The 23130-nt window shown below is 29.1% G+C and overlaps 1 protein-coding gene across 2 annotated transcripts in view; it reads right to left on the bottom strand.

The window, feature by feature from the left end:
• The window catches only part of LOC121116473 (protein amalgam), a 251936-nt gene extending 237436 nt beyond the window's left edge, over positions 1-14500 (bottom strand). Inside the window, exon 1 of one of the 2 annotated variants that reach the window (XR_011779596.1) lies at positions 14259-14500. The gene's annotated coding sequence lies outside the window, so the exon portion shown is untranslated. The remainder of the gene's footprint in view (positions 1-14258) is intronic. The other variant, XM_040710726.2, reaches the window with a different exon arrangement.
• Positions 14501-23130: the final 8630 nt, after the last annotated feature.

Here is a 23130-nt window from a genome sequence, read left to right as displayed (position 1 = left end):
TTCAGTCAGATTATATACAATTATTTATTTCTCTAGATAATGCCTAGTTTAAGTTTCATTCTTATATTTTGCAATTTTTAATTAAGGGTAAGGGAATTTTACTAACTATTTCGCTTCAATGTCGTTCCCTTTTTTTTCCTTTTGAACTATAAAAATAGTATAATAATTATCACTATTGAGAAGGCGGGACTTTTGTTTACTTACGGAATTCCAAATTAGATCTTTATTCAAATGGTGAATATATAAATATCAATATAAAATGAATTGTCTTGAGTAGTTATGAATTATGTTGGTGACAGACTCTCAAAAAATATACTATATACTTTACTTCATCATCACTTTGAGCTACAGTCCTCTTTTATTGATTTCGGCAACGTGATCAAACTTCCCTGAACCCCTTTTCTCTTCTTTTACGAACAACTCTTATGATCGATTCGATTCATATTCCATCTCAAACACAGATATACTTACAAAATATATGTATACTTAGTTTTAAAAGTATATATTTAGCCTAAGGACGTCCAGGAAAACCCTGTATTACGTATCCTCTTACTTTTTCCCCCAATAATAACATGCTTACATTGTATATATTCGCCTAAATACACAAGGAAGTTTATCTCTGATACTCCTAATCATTTCATCACTCAGTCTACGTAACAACCTCTTTCATTTATGATAATATCATATAAATTGAAAACTCCTTTTATCAAAAAAAAATACCAAACAGTTTTTATAAACTGAATAAGTCAATCACATGAAAACTTGAGTCTTGAAATTTTAGTGACTCATTTACTTATATGTAGCTTCATTACTTTGGTGCACTTTATGCAATCCTACTCTGAATGAAAATAATTCGCCACTAAAGTTTTAAATGGATCATATTGTCTGAAGCTTGAGTGTAAAAGATTCAAATTTCATCCGTGTGCTGGAATGAGTGTTAAAATTAAAACTGTATAGCTTCATCACAATTAATCTAAGGTGCTATTATAAAAAATCATTTGACACTGGAATTACATATGTTCTTTCATTCTAAATGCGTAAGGAAAATGTAATCATTATCATGATAAATCCTATGTTTCGTGTTATTTCAGATAAAAAAGATCATATTGTAATAGGAATGAACACAATTATTAGTTTAACGATGGTAATATTAATATGAATCAATTAATTATTTGGGAAGAAATAGCTTTCCTTTAATAATATTAGATACTTATATATTCTCTATTGATATTTTTTTGATTTGATCTCTTTGAATGCCAATTTTATTATTTAGCTTTAAAATTATAAAAAAATAAAACATAATTGGAATTCATTTTCATTCCTTATTTCATTTAAATTTTTATCTTTTTTTATATAATTGTTTATGCTTTGACCAGTTTAATCATTGTCAAGTTATTCTGAAGACAATTAAATAAATTATTTTTTTATGTTACGTACGTAAGGTTTGACCCCGTTAAATTACGTATGGCACTTAGAATATTGATTTTTTTTCCGTCATTTTTTACATACATTAGTATTTTTTATGTTTAGGCTGTAGCAAAGGTTCCATCAAACAAATATTTATTACAATTAGGTAGTTTTTTATTAATATCTAAAATAAATTAAAAAATATATTCAATATATGAGCTTATTTTAATATTTCGACCACATTATCTTATATGAAGAGTATAAGATTATAAACATAAAGAAAAAATATTTAATCAACAATAAAAAATAACAGAGATAGGCTGCTTCAGTAAGTAGAGATATAAACGCTGTTCATCAAGGAATAAGACACTCAATTTAACAATTGAGTCTCATCTGCAACAAATAAATTAAATTAAATTAGAGTATATATTTAAACAATATTAATTTTTTAAATTTCTCTATTTCAACAATTCAGTACAATTAATACATAATACAATTAGGTCTAGTAATGTTCAAATAATGCATAAAAATTGATTTAAATATGCAAATAAAAATGCAGAAAAGGCCAAAATTGCAAATAAATCTGGTTTAATATTATGTATTCTGGTAAAAAAAAATATATAAATATAATTCAAGTTTATAAATTAAGCAGGTCCTTGTTCCATTAAATTATGATCTGGTCTTTGCTTGTTTTCTCCATTATCCAGGTCATGGTGGCGCAGGTAGGCATTGTCTTCTTTTTTTCTAATGCTGCAAAGCTTGCAAGCTTTATTTCAGATATACCGTATACGTCATGAGTCCTTGTATACTTTTTATAAAGATGATAACGTTTAAATTTCGAGAAAATAGCATAAAAAGAGAGAAATAACAAAAAACCGGGTCCTTTTCTGGAGTTGATTGAACAAATAAAATCAGCCGGATGTCTTTTAGGAGTTCCAAAATACAGAAATTGAAAAACTTCGTCAAAACTCCGTTGCACACATCAAAGCCAGTGACAATCCCGACCGTGATTGCACTTTAATTCGGAATCAGCAGGACCACTGTATATAATGCCAAGAAGCTCTTTAACGAAACTGAATTTTTTGTCGATCGTCACAGGTCGGAAACACCAAAATCGGTGTACACAGAGAGCCTCAAAAGAAGTGTGAATACAAAAATAGATGCAAACCTTTGTGACAACATCTGACAAATGGCCAAGGACCTAAGGGTTCATAAAACGGCTTTCCAGTGCAATATTAAGGAGGATTTGGGCCTCACGTCTATTGCTTTCACAAGAGTTTAGTGTTTGACGGTTTTACAAAGACAAAACAGGCTGGAACGATCGAAAATCCTCTTTAATAAATTAAAGAAACCCCATTGGAAAGTTTTCATTCTTTGGGTGAAAAAATTTTCACAGTTGACCCAGTCAGCAGCTCCGGCAGCCTTCAGTACATCGCAAAGATCCCCAAAGACGCCTATCCCGAGGTAAGATTCACCAGGGGTTCGAAACCCCAGCCAATGACATGATGTTTGGTGCTATTGGGTCAGACGGTATGGCAGTTCCACTGGTGTGGATATAAGAGACCTTGAATGCCAATGAATATACAATTATCAATGCCAAGATGGTGTTTCCCGCCCTCAACGCAACCCTACAGTATTGGAAATTGACTACTAAGGAGAATCGTAGAGAGAAATGCCAACACCCATTACCACAGTTGGGTGGAGGTCATGAATCCCAATGTGGAGGAAGAATAGGCCAACTTTCCGGCAGACCCCCTCAAGAAAGTTGCATATAAGTTTCGAACCTACCTAGAGCTCTGTTTTGTGGCAGAGGGTCGAATCTTTAAAAAATAATAGAAATTAAAATATAATTAATCTACTTTTTAATAATTTTGTATGGATCATTAATATTAAGACTAAATTTATCGTTCTTTCTAATAAAGTAAAAAATGTACAAGTACTTATGACGCATACAGTATAGGTATATATCTTAGCACCATTGAGCTACTTAATGAGAACTGAAGGGTCCACTATCTTCAGAATAGTCAATTTAAAAAGTTGGTATTTCACTTTGAATGAACGTAAATAAAGTAAAATAAATTCTACAAGATTGTAAAAAAATATTAATTGCCTTGGTGATTGATTTAATGTATTTTTGAATATCCAAGTACTTTTCCCTTGATAATTCATGGCATCAATGTATTGATCCTTTCTTCTTCTTCTCTTCCTTCTCCAATACTCGTACTTAATTCTCCCTTTTTCTCAAATAACTGAATATTTTTTACATAAATATTGGAGGAAAATGCAAATAAAGGTCGAAGTCCAGAATGGTGTCGACTAAGTTCTTGCTTGGAGCGTCACTACGATGCTGGTGGACATTTTTATTTTTATCAAAATCAGTAACAGCACCCTCAGACTCTATAAACTTATGATGGACTCATACAAAGTGTTCTACAATGTTTACAGACAGGTTCTTGAAAAACGTGATTTAACTATTTGTTCTTCCAGAACGAATTCCAGTTACTCCAATTCACAACCATGGTCAAGATATAAAAAATTGAAATACCATTACAAATCTTCAAACTAACATAATGTACTAGTGATTGTTCATCCCTAACCAATGCTACTATTCCATAGATTCTTCTTTTTTTGATGGGAAGACTATGAAGTACAACTTTTGATAGAAAAGTATAATATTTTACCAATTTTTTTATATAAGACATGCAACTTGATCAAAATTGAATGTCACTAATTTGATTTCCAAAATTCACCAAAAATAATGAAATTCTTATACAATATCAGAATTTAATGTTTTTACTAAAAAAATAACACTAAATATTTTGTTAAACACCAAATGCCTGTTATTAAGGTATTTTAAAATATTAATTTATTTTTTCTTGATGACTTGAATTAATATAAGAATTTTAATGGATATTTAAGAGTGAAAAATGGTTGGAATATTTACTAAAATTATGCTAACTTTAAATGATGTAATTAATAGTATCTTTCATTTATTTATCACATAATTAAATACTTTTTATTTTTGGGTTATGTGTAGTAATTACACAGTTCACAAAACGTTTTAGAAAAAAGATGTTCACTAACAAAGGGTTAATAAAATTAGATACATCTATCTTAAGACCAAAAAAATCTGCAATTATATGTGCATAAATAAATGTAAAGTTTTTTCCTATTTTTCTGAATATGTAGCTGTTAAAAATATTTTTAATATATTACAAGATTTTAAATCTTTATTTTTAGTAATTTTTGTATCATATTTTACCTTTTATATTCTAATTCCTTTCATTTTTTTTTCGAGCATATATATGCTTCTGTGCGTATATTTTATCTCTTTTTCTATCCATGCAGATGAGATTAATATAAATCCACTCATTTATTTAAAAGTCATGGCACTCATACATAAAAATGGTATGAGATTTGCAAATGTATGTTGTGTATATACAATGATTTTTTACATATATACAGCTACATATATCCAAGCTTTTTTTAATGTTTCTATGAAAAAGTGCTATGCTTTTTTTTTATATTATAAATCTTTAAAATTTGTCCTGGGTGTAAAAAAAAACATACAATCTTTACAAAAATCAATGAAAATTGAAAATCCCAACTTAGGTTTTAATTTATAAACATAAAAAATCCAAAAGTTCATAAATGCATTTCAGTCAGATGTGGGCCCGTTATTTAAATTTATAAATTGGGTTAAAATATTCATAAATATTAGTTAAAGCATAGACTTTATTGCTGTGATTTTTTAACTTTGGCTCCATGGTGTATCGTCTAGCACTCTGTAAAGTTATGAAGATTATATGTTATTAAAAATAACAAAATAAAAATATTATTAAAGCAACGCTTGTGCTTTTTCTTCTACACTGGTTTCAGTCCTAAAAAAACTGCAAAAACCGTTGGCATCACTTTCTGGACTGCTTGCAACATCAAAAAGCTCATTAAGTATAGGAATCGTATTGATTGAATGTTGTTTAAAGCCAAGAAAAATCAAAACTTCTGCATAAACCATTAGGCTCACTTATAGTTTCTCTCCGTGTAGTCATGATTTAAACCTTTGGACTTTGCAGTTTGGTGTGTTTTGTAGAAGATTGTCTTCTACACTTCTCATTCAAATTTCGATTTTCTTGAAGCTGACATAATGACTGAGTGATACACCATGGACACGGTTTTCATCGACAAAGAGCTGCCAATCTGTTGGCCAGTTACTCCATTCTGTTATTGCATATGAAAGAGAACATAAAGTGTAAAAAATATAGTTAAATATTGAATTAAAATATAGCAAAAATTGGTTTGAAGTTGTATACCATTTAGTCCTAAAAAACCAATTTTATTCTGAATTTAGTCATGCCTACTGCAAGCCTTGCGGCCCCACTCTATAGTCCCAAATATTTTGGTAAAACTATCTACTCCCTCCTTCTACACAGTAAATAAACGCCTTGGGGCAATGGAGTGATGAAAAGATTGGGGAATCCTTACCGTAAGGAGTTTAATACTTTTTATTACCAATAATTTAGAATTGTTGTCATTACACTGACATTGGGAGACGATCATAATAATTAATTATAATCGTCGAAAGGTCTGACAAAATAAGTTTTTTGAGTGTTATACTTAATTTTGAAGTCCTTTGACACCAATTTTTATCTAAATTCTTATTCTTATCAACAGAAAAATATATGTTCACTGCCATAATGTTATATAAAAAATAAATGAATTTATGTTCTATTCTTGACAATAATAAATAAATCTAAGTATAAAGAAAAACTTTTCAAACTCCCAATTCAGAAATATTTCATATCTGTTCTAAAGGAACAAAATCTTAAATGATAAAATAGACTATTACTTATAGCAATTTATTGTAAAAGTATATTAGATGATTTGAATTAAATATATGTCAGAAATTAGTGTGTCTGGTAGAGTTTGATAACGTCTAACATACTATTAACTATTTATAAATATTTTAATACATCCTTGATGAATATATAAATTTCTTTAACAATTTGACCTATATATATAAAAATGTTTCCTCTAAATATAGCACTTTGAAAAAGTTACAATGATCTATTCGTTTGATATGTGTGATTTATATACGAGTATCATATCAAATTAAAATTTGGAAGTTTTTTAAAGTTATTCATATATCAGATGATGTTATAGGAATTTGCTGTACCTCCAAAAATGTATCTTTATAATTTGTTGAAAAAACTAAAGGATAGTTATTAGTTAAAACTTAGAAAAAATGAATGAATTATTTGTAATTAAATAGGCAATATATTTTTTTTAGTAATATAACTTTAAAATAAGTATTTCATTTATTTTTTCCAAATATAATTTGAAATATTTTCAACTGCTGTATCGAAAGTTTTTTAATTTTTAAAATTTAACAATCAATTCAAATCTAATTGTGTGTTTATTGTCGAAATTTTTTCCAATTTTTTTTTTAAGTTACTGAATTTTATTATTTATTTGTTAGAAATGTTAAAAGCCATGTCTTATTAGTTAGTTTAGTCATAGCTAAAACTATTACTCTATAACCTAAGTTAAAATTGTAACCTTACTTTTTGAATGAAACATCTCTAAAAGAAATAAAAAATATTAAAATTTCAAAATAAAAACATTCCACATATGTTTCAAGTAGTTTAATTTTTTTTTTCTTGTATATATTAAATAATAACGTCTATAATATTACTATATATAAATTGAAATACAAATTAGTTTCGGAATCTAAAATATTTAAATACGCAATAACCTGAATAAAAGGAGATTTTTTTTTCTTCTCTCGCTCTGCCATCAAAGAGGATCACAAAAGAGTAAATCTCCCAATGATATATTATCAGAGATAGAGAAGGAAAGAAACCAACAACGCTCCATTGGATAAACGCTTTTTGTCAACAGCGTAATTAAAACATTCACTTGAGAAGGAGTCCATGAAATTAATCAAGGTGGATACGCAGCTTCGGATTGAGAGTCAAATAATTCCATTCGTATACTTTGCCGCGTAGAGTACTTCATAGAGCTTCGAAATAATGTTCTCTATTTTGAGACACTCCTCATATGATGCAGACGTGACGATCAGACAATCCTTCTGGGTGAATCTCACTCCGTAGGTGTGCCATAACATGTTTTCGACCATCCCCAACATGGGTAAAGCCATCTGGAAAAAGTAAAAAAGTATCCGTCTCTTTCTTACAGAAAGAACATTTTCTATCCTCCGGACTAGCTCTCGATTTATTAGTAAAAAGTGAGGATGTTGCCAGCCTGTACCTAAGCCATTTTGGGGAGAATTACTGAAAGGGTTTTTCAAAATCACTAATGGGCCTACTCTTTTCATGTCTATTTCTAGGTCCAGTCTCTTCATTCTTCTCTCAACTAGAGTGGAAGGTTGTTCCATAACAAGGGTGTTGGAAAATGCTTCTCTTATTCATTTACTAGAAACAGTTTTTAGTGCAATATATGCCGGAGTTGGAGGAACCGGACGCTTCTTATCTCTTTTTGGATTCGGAACAGTGTTTTGACCATTAGCGAACGTATGAAATTCTTCAAAACGATGCTATTTGAGTGCAGCATAAAAAAGATAAACATTTAATTCTTAATATATACTTTTTATATTATCCAAATCATTTTTGAAGGAGTAGAGTTTTATTAGCTTCAGATCTTTTCTTTAAGTAAAAAAGTGTAGACATAGTGGTTAAATTGAATTCCAAGAAGAAAATTTTGTTTTTAAGGAACATGAAAGAATTGGATATTCTTAATTATTTTGGGTAAAAAAATACTTACAATTCTTGGTGTCAAAGGGTAATGATAGGTTTAAAGTACTGTAATAGTTATACACGGATTTTACAATATTTTGAAAGGAATATTTTTCTTTTTTAATCAAAATTTTTGTTCCATTTAATTAAAATTAAATATAAAACATTTCGCCAAAAAAAAAAACATAAATAGTTTTAAATTAATTTCCTTTTTATGACCTCAATATCATTGTTACTAATATCACTGTTCATAAAATATTAAACTATGAAAAAAAAAAATTAAATTGTTGCACTCAATCAAATATTTTTTAAGATCAAATAATGACTTATTTAAAACCAAAACAATAAAATATATCATTTGTTATTTTTTATAGCGTCCATTGAAACCAAAGTGAAATATATATGGGGTAATTCTACAATGATTCTTGTGTTTGATAAACCTCAAAACAATGCATCTAGTGGCAGGGGATATCAAGATAGTTTTTCCATTTCTTTCTTCAATCATCTTATATAATGTGATCAATTGAGCTATGAACATTTTCAAGTTACTATTAGCTGTACTTTGTTTGTTTCTTCAACTAGACTTTGCTTCTTGTTAGTTGTAATGCAAATAACACAAAATCTTCAATCTTCTACGAATCCCTTACAAAGACTTAAATATTGTTGTAAAATCTTGTGTGTGCCATATTTTAGATTCACCTGCTTTATCAAATATCAATTTTTTATATACTTTATATGTCCAAATTTTTTTAAATGTTACTTTATTAGTTTAACAAATGATTTTTGAACTAATTATTTAAGTTTTAAAGAATAATTTTTATCAATTCTGGTAGTTTATCTAATTCAAAGATGAATATGAAAAAAGGAGATGAAAGTTAAATGGGATTTGTTTTAGTTTTTGTATATAACATGTATTTTGTTTCATAATTTATCCTTTTCCCCTATTTAAGCTGCTCGTTGAAGTAGCGTAATATAAAAAATGACCAACTTAAAAATGTTCTTCTTGTAAAACTTATCATTGTACTTAATTATTACTGCTAAATATGAAAGTACATTGTCCTCATAGGTATTCTTTTTATATTATTTTTTTTTGAAATTATTATGATTTTTTTTCAAGAGAGCGTGGGTAGTTTATCAAAAAAATGCCATTGTTAACAAATAGGTAATTTTATACTATAATATAAAAAAGTTATACTTTTTTCTTTTTGACACACTGTAGTAGCAACTTATCATTTGAAAAATTAATTTATCAAAATATTGCTACTTCGCTGTCTTCCCCATCGTAATTTCAATTTCTAAAATATTACTTGTTGCATGAACGCAACGATCGGAATTAAACTACTTGATATCTTCTAATTAATATTGTATTGAATATGTTTAATAGAAATATTTCAGGCCATTATCTTTAAACGAAGTACTAAATGAACTAGATATATGGTCATATTTGTCAATAGATCATAGTGATTATTCAGATCAACATCATAAATCTATAGGAACTCCAAAAGTATTCATTACGCCTCCTAATGATAGAAATATTGCCAATGAGGATTCTGGCGAAGAAGATAACGTGAGATTGGAAATCCTTCGTTCTTCACAGCGTACTAAATTTGCTTCAGTAGAAATCGTTATTGAAGATGACATACACAAAAAAAAAAACACATTAGCCAAAAAGTGACTCCAGAAATTTGGTAACTGGAGACATATCTAATAACTCATCATTGATTGAATTTAATCACAAGCCATCAATGGCTGGCTTTCAAAGAGCTCCTCCTAAAATTTTTGGACTGTTTATGTCTGAAGAGAACATCAAAAATTTAGTTAAATCAACTAGAAACAATGCAATTCAAAGAGATTATCATATCTTTACAATAAATTCAAACAAAAAGAAACAATTTCTTTTTTTGGAAATATTGTTAGTCTAAGGTTATTGCTCAAGTAAATTAAACACAAATTTCTCTAAATCTGGAGAAGTGTTAGGCCCAACTAATATATCAATTGACAAGGCAATGATTCCCTATTTTGGACGTCAACCATCACAGAAATTCATCAGAGATTAGCCCATCCGGTGGGGATACAAGGTTCGGGTTGGCGCTACTCCCAAGGGTTGCACCTTTTATATATCAATAAAGCAAGGGAATCATGGAGTATACAACAAAAGCAACAACGAATATGGTTTAGGAGGAATAGTTTTTCTTCAAGCTTTGGAAAAAAATCAAAAAATACAATCTTACATTTCTTTAAATTTTAATCATTGTTTTACTATGATAATTTTTTTGGAAAAAAATCCAAATTATAAGTCACCATGGTACTGGAACAATAAGAAACAGTAGAGTAGTAGTATAGCTGTTCAAATTATAACTGTTTTTTAAACCTTTCAATATTGGACTTGTTAATCTTCTAGACATGTGTATAGAAACTAAAGTTAACTGTCATTTGGATATTGGACCCAGGCTATGCCTACTAAATGGGTCTTGAAAATTTATCGTTGGTGGCTCTAAAAAAGGCAAAAAAGGTGATTGTTTTTTCTCTTTTAACTATAGCTTCACAATGCGTTATTCTATAGTATTGATATGAGTATCAAAGTAAAGTCAATAAACTGTGCTTCAATTTGTATAAATATTTAATTAACTCTTTATTGGTGTCCATTGGTAAACTTTACCGCAAATATTAAAAATGCATGTTTCTTATATTTTTTTCCATTTTTCCCCCTGTCTTTTAAGGTATTTTTATCTTGACGTATATGTATACAAAAATAGAATGAAATATAAACAATACATTTTTTCTTTGAACAATGCTTATAACTCTATACTAAAAAAATACTATATAACCTACTAGAAATACATAGATTTTTAATGTTTTAAATTAGATTTATTGAAACTAATATATTTATTTACGTGGTATTCGACAACTTGAAACAAACAATTTCTCTAATCTTGAATAGCTATAAGGAAAATCCACCAAAAAAAAGTAACTTAAACTGGGATGGCAAACATTTAAGAAACGTTGTTGGTAAGAATTAGCCTGTTAATATATTTGCTGTACCAGCTCCATGTGCTCCACAATACGACGAAGGGATAATGCTACGTTTTCCTTCCTTAACTGGTTCTAACGAACTTCAGCAATACAAGTCTAGTTAGACCTATTGGAAACATGGAACCTGAAAAAAAAAAAAGTAGCAGCTAACAATAGTGGCAAGAGTCGGGTTCTTGAAAATACAATGTTTAGTAAGTGAAAATAAGTTTGGTACATGTTAGATAAGGGAAATCCAAAAATTTTACCCAATGTTGGACCCGATGTATAAAAAAAAAATCAATTGTTGCCATACACAATTTTCTAGAGAAGACATCTCCAAGGGCAGATTTCAGAGAAGTAGCTAAGCTGTGCCTGATTATTCTCGGTAAGAAACTTAGTTGAGGTATTCATTGGACTAAGCCCAGTGCAATTCATCAAGCCCGTTGGATGGCCATGAATATATACGCTATGAAAATGTTAATGTTGTCAAATAAACTAAAGTACGAGAAGGACATCATCAGTAAACTAGAGAGCTTAAATAAATCCCTTGCTTTATTTTAAAAATAGCACAGTATAACAGCAAAATCTGCCGCTGCTTGTCACGATTTGTTATTGATTAAGAACATACTTCACTATCAAAAATATTAATAGTGAACTCGCAACTTCTGTTTGGAAGAAAATGAGAAATCACAGTTAGTATCTGGCTCAGGAATTAGTACTATTCACGTTATTCAGTTCACATGAGGAATAAACAACGCCTGTTTAATAAAAGCTGGCAATTTAAACCATTAAAAATCAAAAGATTTCTAGTATGTTATATTGTTTTGTTTCTCAGTATAGTATAGAGTTATTAGCTTTGTTTATAGAAAAAATATTTTTTTCTTATTTCATTCCATTGTATTCTATTTTGTAAAAACGTCAGTAGAATAATAACTTAAAGAATACATAAACAAACAGGTAAAAATGGATTTTTTTTAAAATACTTGTGGTAAAATTTACCCAAAGGCACAAATAAAAGATTAATTACATGATTGTACAAATTGAAGCACAGTTTATTGGCTTTGATGTGATAGCCCCACCATTGCTATACAATATGCCATTAGGAAGCTATAGTCAAAAGAAGACTAACAATTAAATTTTTTAGCCTATTTTTTAGAGCCACCAACAGTACATTTTCAAGGCCCATGCACGAGGCATAGCCCTGTTCAAAAATTTAAATGACTGGTAAATATCATTTTTATAGACCTTTGAGAACGGGAAAAACTGAAATATTTAAAAGATTTGAAAAAAAAAGTTAAAATTTGAACAGGTTTAGTTCGCATTTATCGAGGCATTCAAAAAGACACTTGGGGGGGGGACGAAGAACATTTTAAAGACCCAAATTCCAATATATTTGTTATCAGGTTGAATGAAAATAATATTGTTACCATTATATCGAATAAATATGGTTTATTACCACTCAGGAAGATTGAGTAATATCCGAAAAGAAAAGAATGAACATTATCATCAATACGACTTTAAAATAGAAGGAATGGATAGAATGGATGAAAATATATCAATATATAGACCACGCATTTGTGGCAAAAAATGGTACTTTCCAATAGTTAGCTTTTTGAGATCTCTTTGTATGAATAATTTTTTGATATTTGGAAGTGAAGGATGTCACAATGGCGACTTATTTATTACAAAATAATGTCGGTAGACATATATATTGATCATTGTATTAAAAAATCTGATCCTTCACCGTGGCGATACTGCAAATTGTGTAACAGTCAAAATATATGTATTTGTACAAAAATGCTAGGTGCATTGACATCAAAAATGTTCTTGAGATTATCACACAAAATAATATTAGTAATTTATATTAAACTTTTCTTTAATAATTATTATTAAATTTGTTCTTCTACATATGTTAACAAAATAAAACTATAACTAATAATACCCAGATAATTCTGGTACCTTTCGTTGCGAAGATGCAACACACAAAATGATAGATGCACTGATGATTGCGTTCCTGCACCATTTGTTTTTATTTGATATCACTTGCAATTGTAGAAATTATGATTTATTTTCACTATTTTAGCATTCATTATGATTTTTTTTAGGAGTGGGGGGGGGGATTATTTCAGGAGAGTAAATTGAATTTGATTTGCTCCTTTCTTTTTTTCGTAGAATGTCCTAAGTTTCATGTTATTTTAATTTAGAATCAATTTGACTTTTCAGCACAAGTTATAAACAACAAAATCATGCAGATTTATATCTAGATAATATTTGTATAGATTTTATATGTACTATATAATCTTTTAAAATATAATATTAAAAAATAAGGAATGTTATAATATATTGAGGACTTGAAATAACACCTCAATGCACTCTCAATGCTTCATTTAATCTAATTCATGTAATTACCTTTTCTTTTCCAGGATATCAGCAATATGTCCATAAATTTCATTTAATAGTTTAGATTTTTGTACGTACTTTTATCCCAAACATCATCATCTGAATCATCATTCGCCTCTAGATCCAGGAGTAGATATTCCACTGTTTTGTTCAACTTTTCTTCTTCAAGTATTTGGATATTCGCGTTACTCTGCTGAATTGTATTTCCATGTAGACAACGCTCGAGTTTGACTACATAGTCAAGGTCTGCAAGAGATTTAAGCCTCGTATTGAGGAACTTATGTGAGCTGATAGCTCACATATTACATAAAAGATGTGCTGAGTACTATTTTCAGATGACTTTGTATTATTAATGTCTTCACAAAACCTCTTTAATTAAACGTGTACCACTAGATAAGATCAACCCCTTACCCTGAACTACTAATTTAATTTGAACGTAATGTCAAGCTTCTTGTGTTCTCTCACTACGTCTTGTAAAAGTGCTTTTAATCCTATTAATTTTCATTCAATGATATTGTAGTGTCCTTTTCTAGCAATCGTGGAAAAGGCTACTACAAAGTTTACTTATATTTTTTAGTTTGGATTAATATAAGATCAATATTTAATAAGCATTCCTTCTCAGGATACAATTTAGTGGGAGTCAAATGAGAACACCGCTGTGATCAATGGGATAACTATTAGGCCTACCTTAAGTTGTTGTTTTGGAGTTTAGGGTTGATAATAAGAATCACGTATTACGTTTGCAGACTGCACTTATTTATTACTTAGTTCTTTGGAGATAATCTGGCGATTGCTTCTCCTACGTACATCATAACATATACTTATAGACGTTTGGTGTCTAATGCTAGTTGTTCTAGAACTTTCCAATTCACCTCATCATATGCTCCCAGCATGTGATGATTCGCCTTGATAATTACTCATCATACATGTATCATATCTAGTTACACAACTCAGCAATAAACCTGCGAACAACATCATTTACCATCAAACATAATATCAAATAACAATAGTACATGATAGATTAAATCTAATAAATATATATATACAATAACAACTATCATTTACATTATCATCCATATTACATCCCGTTGGTGATACTACAATATCCCTGATTCATATGTGTCTTGATTATTTGTCAGAGACACGTATTATTCACTTGGTCTATTCAATTGAATTTAATCGTGTTCTCAACTTCCTATAAGCAAATTCCAAATTAACTAATCAATGTTAAGATTACTAATAATTGAAAATAAGCAAAAAAATTGACAGCTGACGAAATGGAAACTGTGTAAATTTTTGTGTTTGCGAGGTAAAGTCGTGTGGTGTAATAGATATAGATTAAAGTGCACTTAATTTTCATACTAACCTATAGACTACATGGTACATATAAAAATGAATTCATTGCATTGTTTTTTATTTTTTTGTAAGATGGGATTATGTAGACATATACTTAATTAATGAATACATACCTACATTCATGAATATACAAGTGTTTATATCCATCCATCAATAAAAAAATATATATATCAATTGATTAAACCAAGTATCAACACTTTTTTTTAGTATATGTAGAAGTCAAGTGAAAGAAAAATATGCTTTTAGGAATATATACTTCTTTCATTGAGTAAGTAAATCTAATTACCTCTAAAAAGAATGTGTAATATGTACCAATGTAGGTAGTTACTTTTATAAGTTTATATCTGGGTACATACATAAATAGACACGTATCTAATAAAAGAAGAGTGATTTTCCTTTCCAAATTATTTCAAAACTCCTCGGAATTGAGTTAGGCACTTAAATCTTCGTATTTTTATATATCTTGAAGTTAGGGTGAGTCTAGTACCCCATGTTTCATTAAATTTTGACGGATAAACCTTCACTTCCCCCCCCCCCGAATAAAAATAAAAATAATACTGTTAGATAAGCTTTTGAAATAACGGAATCCTCTATATTAAATAACAAATTCAGTAAATTGAAATATTTATTCATATATATGAAACCTTCCTTAGTAAATGTCATTTTTAATGAACTGGATTAAAAAGTTACCCTTTTTCCATAAAAACAGTGTGTACAATAAATTTTATATTTAGATATTTTCGTAGTTGTAAAAAATCGAAATTTTATCTCTCAATACATAAAGTTTTACAAATTGACAACACACTTGATCATCCTGAAAAATTTAATTTTTTTTTTTGGAAGAGAGATTTTATGACTTTTCATAAGATTATCAACGAGTAACTATAACAGCAAGGAAATAAACACCAATCCCACCTGTAGAGAGCAAGGATAAAAGCAGGAATTCTTTAATTTCGATCTTCAATTCTTTTGGGAGTCTAACAAAGACTTAATCTTACAAGTCTGGAATTAATCCTCAGTGTCCCCTGTTGTCTCATAAGTAATAGTAAATACTTTATACTTTGATGTTGTCTGTTCAAGAATAAAATAAAGGTGATAACAGTTTTGAAAAAGAATTAACAACTAGAAAAAACAACATACATAATAAGAATAATCAATTTTTCATATCTTGCTTTTAAATAATTGAATGTCACTTTTGATATCCCATTTGATTCTTACATAACGAAAGATAATAGTTTTTTTATGAAATAGTTGGCAGACATAGCACTTTCAGACGTTATTTATAAAGAGGAGATTAAATTTTGTTCCAGATAAATGATCTCACCAATGTTTCTGATCAATTAAAAGTTAGCTCCTAAATTTAGCAAACAAAGTATTTACTTATCGTAAACTATGTATTCCTTTGGAAGTAGGTTTGTAAATCTTATAAATACAAATCTGGAGAATGCACTTTTATTTAGTATAATGGAAACTACTGTCCATTTTTTATAAGAATTCTTTGTTATAAATATAGTCGTTTTTTCAGTTTAAGATAAGTTTAAGCTTCTAAAATTTGATTTTTTTGTCGGACAAATAGTCATAAAGTTCAGCTTGTCATCACAAAGGCATAGTATATTTTGCACTACCTAAGGTCAAAGAAGGGAAAAGTGAGTGAAGGAGTTTTAAACATCATACAGTTCTAAACAAGTTTTTCAACATATTTAAAATTGTAACTAATTTTTAATTAAATTTAGTTTTAATTGTTACTTATATACAGGACTCAACGGACGTTAAAATTAGCCACACGCCAACAGATCTAATCAAAAAAAAATTACCAGCCCAGAATACCACAGTACCTATTTGATCATTTTTAGATAAATACATGAATTTTATAGATGTACTTTTATTTCAAAATATGGTTTGTCCTTTAAAAAAATATTTTAACTTCTAATAACTTATTATATTTGTTGTCAATGTTTATTTGGTTATGAGACGTTTACACTTATTATCCGAAACTGTCTCTATGTATGCAGTATCTAAAATAAGGTATTACTTAGGAGAAAATGCTTTATAAAGGACACCCTGCACCAGTCCTACTGGTTTTTTACTAGGCACGTTCTTGTGTGGATGTGGAGCCAGGCTTATATCATGGATCTTCACTATGACATGTGGGATAATGGATTGTTCATTTCTTGCTTGTGCATTTGTCTTTTTTTTGTATGTTAAGATTTGAATACATATGAATGCCAAATATATACATAGAAAAAAATATACTCCACGTCCGTAGCGGACAAGAAAGGACTGCCAAGACTAAAACTTTGTAAAAATAAACTAAAGTGTTCTCTGTTTTGCTAATAGCATTCGTAATTATTGACTCGGATTGTATTAAAAGTGGAGCTCATAGAAAAACAAAATAAAGGTTTAATTTCATTTAGAGATTGGATGCAATAACACCATTTATTGATTTTGTAAAATATTTCACTATTAAAATATAGCAATGATAACAGTAAAAGCTTTTTATTATATTTCCAATTGACTTCATTGTCTATTCAGCACCATAAATCTGAATTGCATTTATATTGGAGTATAGTAAATTTAGATAAATAGCCTTTTATGATAACTATTTTAATGTTCTATAACTCAATCACCACATATTCATGCCCAAGCTTAAAACTTTCTGATGGATTCTTTGTCGAACTAAAAATGCATAATTTTCCAAATTAATAAGAGCTTTCTGACATTGTTCTATAAGATCATACAGTTTTTTTGAAGTATGAAAGGACGTTAAAAGAATGGTCAATCATTGGAAAGATTGCAAGACAACTAATATTGTCCCAATTCACAAACAATGGTTTACAATATAACAAATTAGAAATATTACAAATCCATTAGGTAAGGCAAAAATGGACCAAAATTGGATTTAAAAAGGTCATTGTTAATCCCAGAGTGATAAAAAAATGATATTATTGACGATTTGGAGAAATTAAATGTCAATTTTTCAGAAGCAATTGACAGATGGTCATTGCATCATTCTGGATTCTGTGGTAAAAAACATCATCAAAATCCATTGAAGTTTGACAGCATTTCTATAAAGATGATAACTTTGGGCCCTATCGATGTAATAGGATGAGGGAAAGGTTGAACTTTTTAGTGGTCATAACAAAGGCTATATATTTAGACGATAAATTGAGGAACACAATTTTAGGACTAATGTTTCCACCTTGAAAAGAAGTAGAAGGCATAGGAGCTGTTTTTTATCCAGAAATATTGGAGCCTTAGTACAAGAACATCATGAAAGTAGCCGCTTATATTGAGATATTGGGGCTCCATCTTAAGTTATAAGACAAAGTAAGTTCGACTCGGATGTCAATGAAAGTTACAACAGTACTCCGATATAAGAAATTAACTTCAAAATATATCAACCAAAATAAGGTTCTAGTCACAAAATTCGGATGTTAATCCGATTGAAAATCTCTTGCGTTAATAAAAATTCAAGAACATCACAAAAATACCGTTAATGAAAGCAAAATTAATTGAAATTAGCTAAGAGGCATGCACATATTTTCATGTCAAGATATTCCAAGACTTAATAGGGGAATATAGAAAAAGTTTATAGGATTTAACAAGGCCAAAGACTATGTTGCAAAATATCTAATAAAAACAAATAATATACTGTTTTTGTTTAAATTTATTACTGATTTAAAAAAAAAAGTCGATTAATTCATTGTGTAAAATATTATATTTGCTATTTCTTGTTTTTTCTTTTTGTAATTTTTTAAATATTAATAAAATACTGGGTGACAAGTTGAACACCCAGATACAATTAAAAATACAAACGGATCCAAACATGAGAAGGGAACAGTTGGGCTATCACTGGGTGTTGCATATATATTCATCAATCATCAGAGTCATTAAATAACAAAGCATCTTTTTTTTCAAGCAGAAATCATCACCATCACACAATCAGTGATAAGCTCTTCCCAACGAAGCCAAGCCATCACAAAAACCTAATAATTTGATTGAATTCTTAATCAGCAATTTTGCTATTCTATCCCGTATACAAAAGTGATACAGTTAAAAAGTGCAAAGAAATATTAAACATCAGATACTGTTGCATAAATATATAATTAGATTGGTGCAAAGGCCATTCATATATTGCAGGAAACGAATTTGTAGAGTATCTTGCAAATAGTGGTACTGAAAGTTAAAACTGTTTATGCGTTCGGTGCAACAGATACAAGTAAGACCAAAGAATGAAACATACACATCACATGCTGAAGAAACCCAAACAAAAGAGTGTCAAACTTTTGCGTAAAGATAAAGATCAATTTCTGCTAAAGAAGCACATAAAACCCTTTTTGTGTTCGTCTTCTTTGCTGTATGAATGTATAGTTTTATAATGTTTGCATATCTGTATTATTTTATAATGTATGAATTTATTATGGTAAACATCCATAAATTCATAACTAGTAAAAAAACTAACTGGGTGTAAAGAAATAAATTTACATTCGTAAAATTGTTTTTTTTAACTTTGGGAATTTAATTAAAGATGAGGTTTATAACCATGTATTATTTTCCATAACAAAATATAGAAAATAAAAGATATTCACATGGGAACTATTCTGTTAAAGATATGAGGCGGGTAAGAATAATTAGGGCGACTATCTACACTCTATACTGTAAAAAATAAGGATAAAGGCCAAGGAAGAAATGGTTATCCACCCTTATTCTAACAAAAAGCCAAAATTGAACCCCATTATTGGGAGGGAGGAGGCCAAGGCTGCCTCAATGATAAATATTTGAATCCTTGCATACTATAATTTTTACAAGATGAAAATGTTCAAAACTATAAAAAACAGTTAAAGGACTTATAGTAAGAAAGTGTTTAGCTTTCCAAAGTGTCCCAGTAATTATTATTTGTGGATGTTTATATACCTCTTCCGATCTCAAGTTTTTGGATTATGCCTTATAGCCACAAATGGAGAAAAATATCAAATTTGAGCTCAAAATTAAAAAAATAGAGCAAGTAAAATTTTTGATGGGTTCATAGTTATATTTTTCATGATTTGAATTATTAAATTTCATTTTCTTATAGAAGATTAAGATATACTATGATGTCCAGGTTGTTTCAAATACGTTGTAATAATATTTAAAGGCTTATATCGAACGAACTAAATTGGTAAGATTCATTTATTTTTTTACTATTTGAAAGGTAAATAAAATGAAATTCAATTATTTTTGTAATGAAATCAGCCCTCCTCGATAACCTCGGCTACAGGGCTGCAGAAGCTTGACAGGCCCGGGCAACCTTGTGCAAATCTAGTTTTGGCATTTTATGGGTAATGGACTCCTTTGGGCCTCCTCAGACGAATGATAATTAGCACATGCCTCAGGTTAGACCCACATTCAGGGACAACAATTACAGGGATCCAGTTCTGGGCTGTTTTTAGACCAAAAATCCAGCTCCAAAAGTGATAATATTTTGTAGATAAGATATTCCGTAATTTTATGGCCTTGTAGGACGATATGCTGTCTTAGAGGAAGGTGTCCTCTTTGGCCTACTCCATCCATCTATCCAGGGAATGTAAATTAAATGTGCAAAACCAGAACCAATAGAATATCAAAGCTGGATTAAGCAACCTTTCAACCCCATAGAGCTCTTTCGTTTTAAGGCTCTAAAGATGTTCCCAATTTATCTGGACGTCCCGGTATATTATAGATTGGATAATTTACTATTAAAAAGACTTCATGATCCTGCTCTGGCAAAAGCGCATGCTTGATGTTAAATGTAATTATATGCAATAAAGAATAAAGGATGCATAGAAAATTGTTGAAATTCTCTTCTTTGTACTGAGTGCAATAAGTTTGCAAATTTCCCTTCTAAATGTAAGTTTTTTTAATTTTTTCTTAATTTACATTAACTGATAGAAAAATATACAATATTTTACCTAAAAACATACGCAGACATCACTGAAGTTATGTGTACATTATAAGTACTTCAGCCGGTCTATGGGCTAAAAAATAAAAACGTCAGGACTCGAGTATTTTGTCGAAAGACAGTTGAGGGCGCATCTCTTTTTTATAGTAGTTCTTATGTTTACCATGAAGTATAACTGACTATAAGTCGACCTGGAAAGGCTTTGATTATAACTGTTGTTCGAAAAATAAATACAAATTTAAAATATTAATTATTATAGTTTATTGTAGAGTTCAAATCCTTTGTTCATTTCATAACTAATATTGAAATAGAAAAAAAATATCCCTAAATATATAAATAAAAAAAGAAGAACAAAACGAATTACAGATTTTTTTTTTTTGTATTTCTTTGGCAGACTCATAAAATTAACAATTAGGAGGTATAATTTGAAGTCTATTCTTACATTGAAATATCAAATAAGTGTATAACTTTTTTTTATAAAGTATTGTGCAATATACGTTTTTGCGATGCAAGCACATTATTGATCCCAAAAGTAGTAGCAAATATGATTTAAACATGTGGAAAATTGGCAATATGAAATGACATAGCTCAATAAACAAAACACTACCGAGAAATCATTCATATAACTGAATACACGTAAGTTTGCTGCCTAGAGAAGGAAATTTATTTTATATATTTTGCTTTTCAAAGACAATTCCCTGGCTAGATTTAGTAAATGTATATAATGTAATATTTACAAATACTTAATCACAGCACAACTATCTGACCAATTGAAGGACCACTAAAAAAAACTGTTAATAACTTATTAATTTTACTTTCCAATGCTGTTATTATTCTTTTTTGAATCTTGAAGAGAGATCTTCAAGGTATGAAATAAATTTCCATCTTTAGGAACGTCCTTGTTTTGTATATTATATTAAATATTGGATTATTTTTATCACTATGCATCAAAAGACAAAAAAAAAATTTCAATGTAATAACTCATAACCATCATCAATACTTATTAAATAGGTAATATTCATAAACATAAACTAAGTGATATTGCATATACAATAGAGTGAATGTTATCCTCACAGAATAAATCAATTATATAAAAAGATTTTACATTTTAAAAGTGTACAAATATGTATTGAGAATCTTTGAAACCAACTGCATCTAGCTTATATTTTTTCAGAAATTATTTTGAAACCAATAGACTACTTTTCTTTATTCCCTGATTTTAAACTTCAAAATAATTTATCAAACCCCCACAAAAACGTCCAACCTTACTATACAAGTCTGAGACAATGCTGTAAATTAATTTTTGCAATATTATAAGTGTTACTGTTTAGTAATAGACTATCAGCCAAATTACTTATCGTTACATCCTTACAACTTATCATTAAATTTAATCTCGTACTTGTCTTACGAGACGGATAACACATTTAAAATTTAATACGGAAATTGCTTCAAAAGTACTAACCCTGAATATGTTTTGTTTGGTATTGCTCTCAGTTGAACAATGTAAGTAATTTGGGTAAAAATTTGGTGCGTGTAATACTAACCTTCTCCACGTGATTTATTCCAAAACACTCATCTATCTCTGCTAACATATGTGATGCGTCAGGAACAAAAACAATCTTGAAAACAGATCAAGAAAATCCCCTTCATATTTATTATTCACAAATACATATAGTCCATTATTTCATAGCCATATAGAGTTATAGAATTTGAATTTACATTTATGGGATAAATTTAGATAACCAAGTATTTTAATTATTATTAAAATCCTTTATTTGATTATTGGTACTTTTATTGACTTCGATTTGGAAATTAAAATATGATCTATTCATTTTTGATTTCTTTATTGTGACGATTAGTTTTGATTCCTTTAAGTGCAATTTCTTGCACATCCGAAGGGTTAATAATAGTATTTGTGGAAATAAATTGCCAATAATTCGTTGAAGAATAAAATGTTTTTCCAAACTCAATTTTGATAAAATTTGACAAAAAGTTACACAAATTAGTAAATGTGATAAGCATTTTAAAAGTTCAAAACATTGTAAATTATCTGACATTTTGGATATAAGAAAACTGTCTTCAATATGGGCTCAGAATTTGCCACCCTCGAGCCAGAACAGTCCTATGTCGAAGTTTCAATGGAGTGTTTTACAAAGTTTCACATCAACAAGGCAGAATTTATGGAATTATTTTTTTTAAAGTGAATAAAGCTGAATGGAGATTAGGTTGACAATCAATAAATTTAATCTCAAAACTTTAGATTTTTGTTGTTGGTTCAGATACTTC

This window comes from Lepeophtheirus salmonis, chromosome 4 (genome assembly GCF_016086655.4).
Source record: "Lepeophtheirus salmonis chromosome 4, UVic_Lsal_1.4, whole genome shotgun sequence".
NCBI lineage: Eukaryota > Metazoa > Arthropoda > Copepoda > Siphonostomatoida > Caligidae > Lepeophtheirus > Lepeophtheirus salmonis.
The sequence above is the reverse complement of the archived record's forward strand: the minus strand, read 5'-3'. Positions and strand labels throughout refer to the sequence as shown.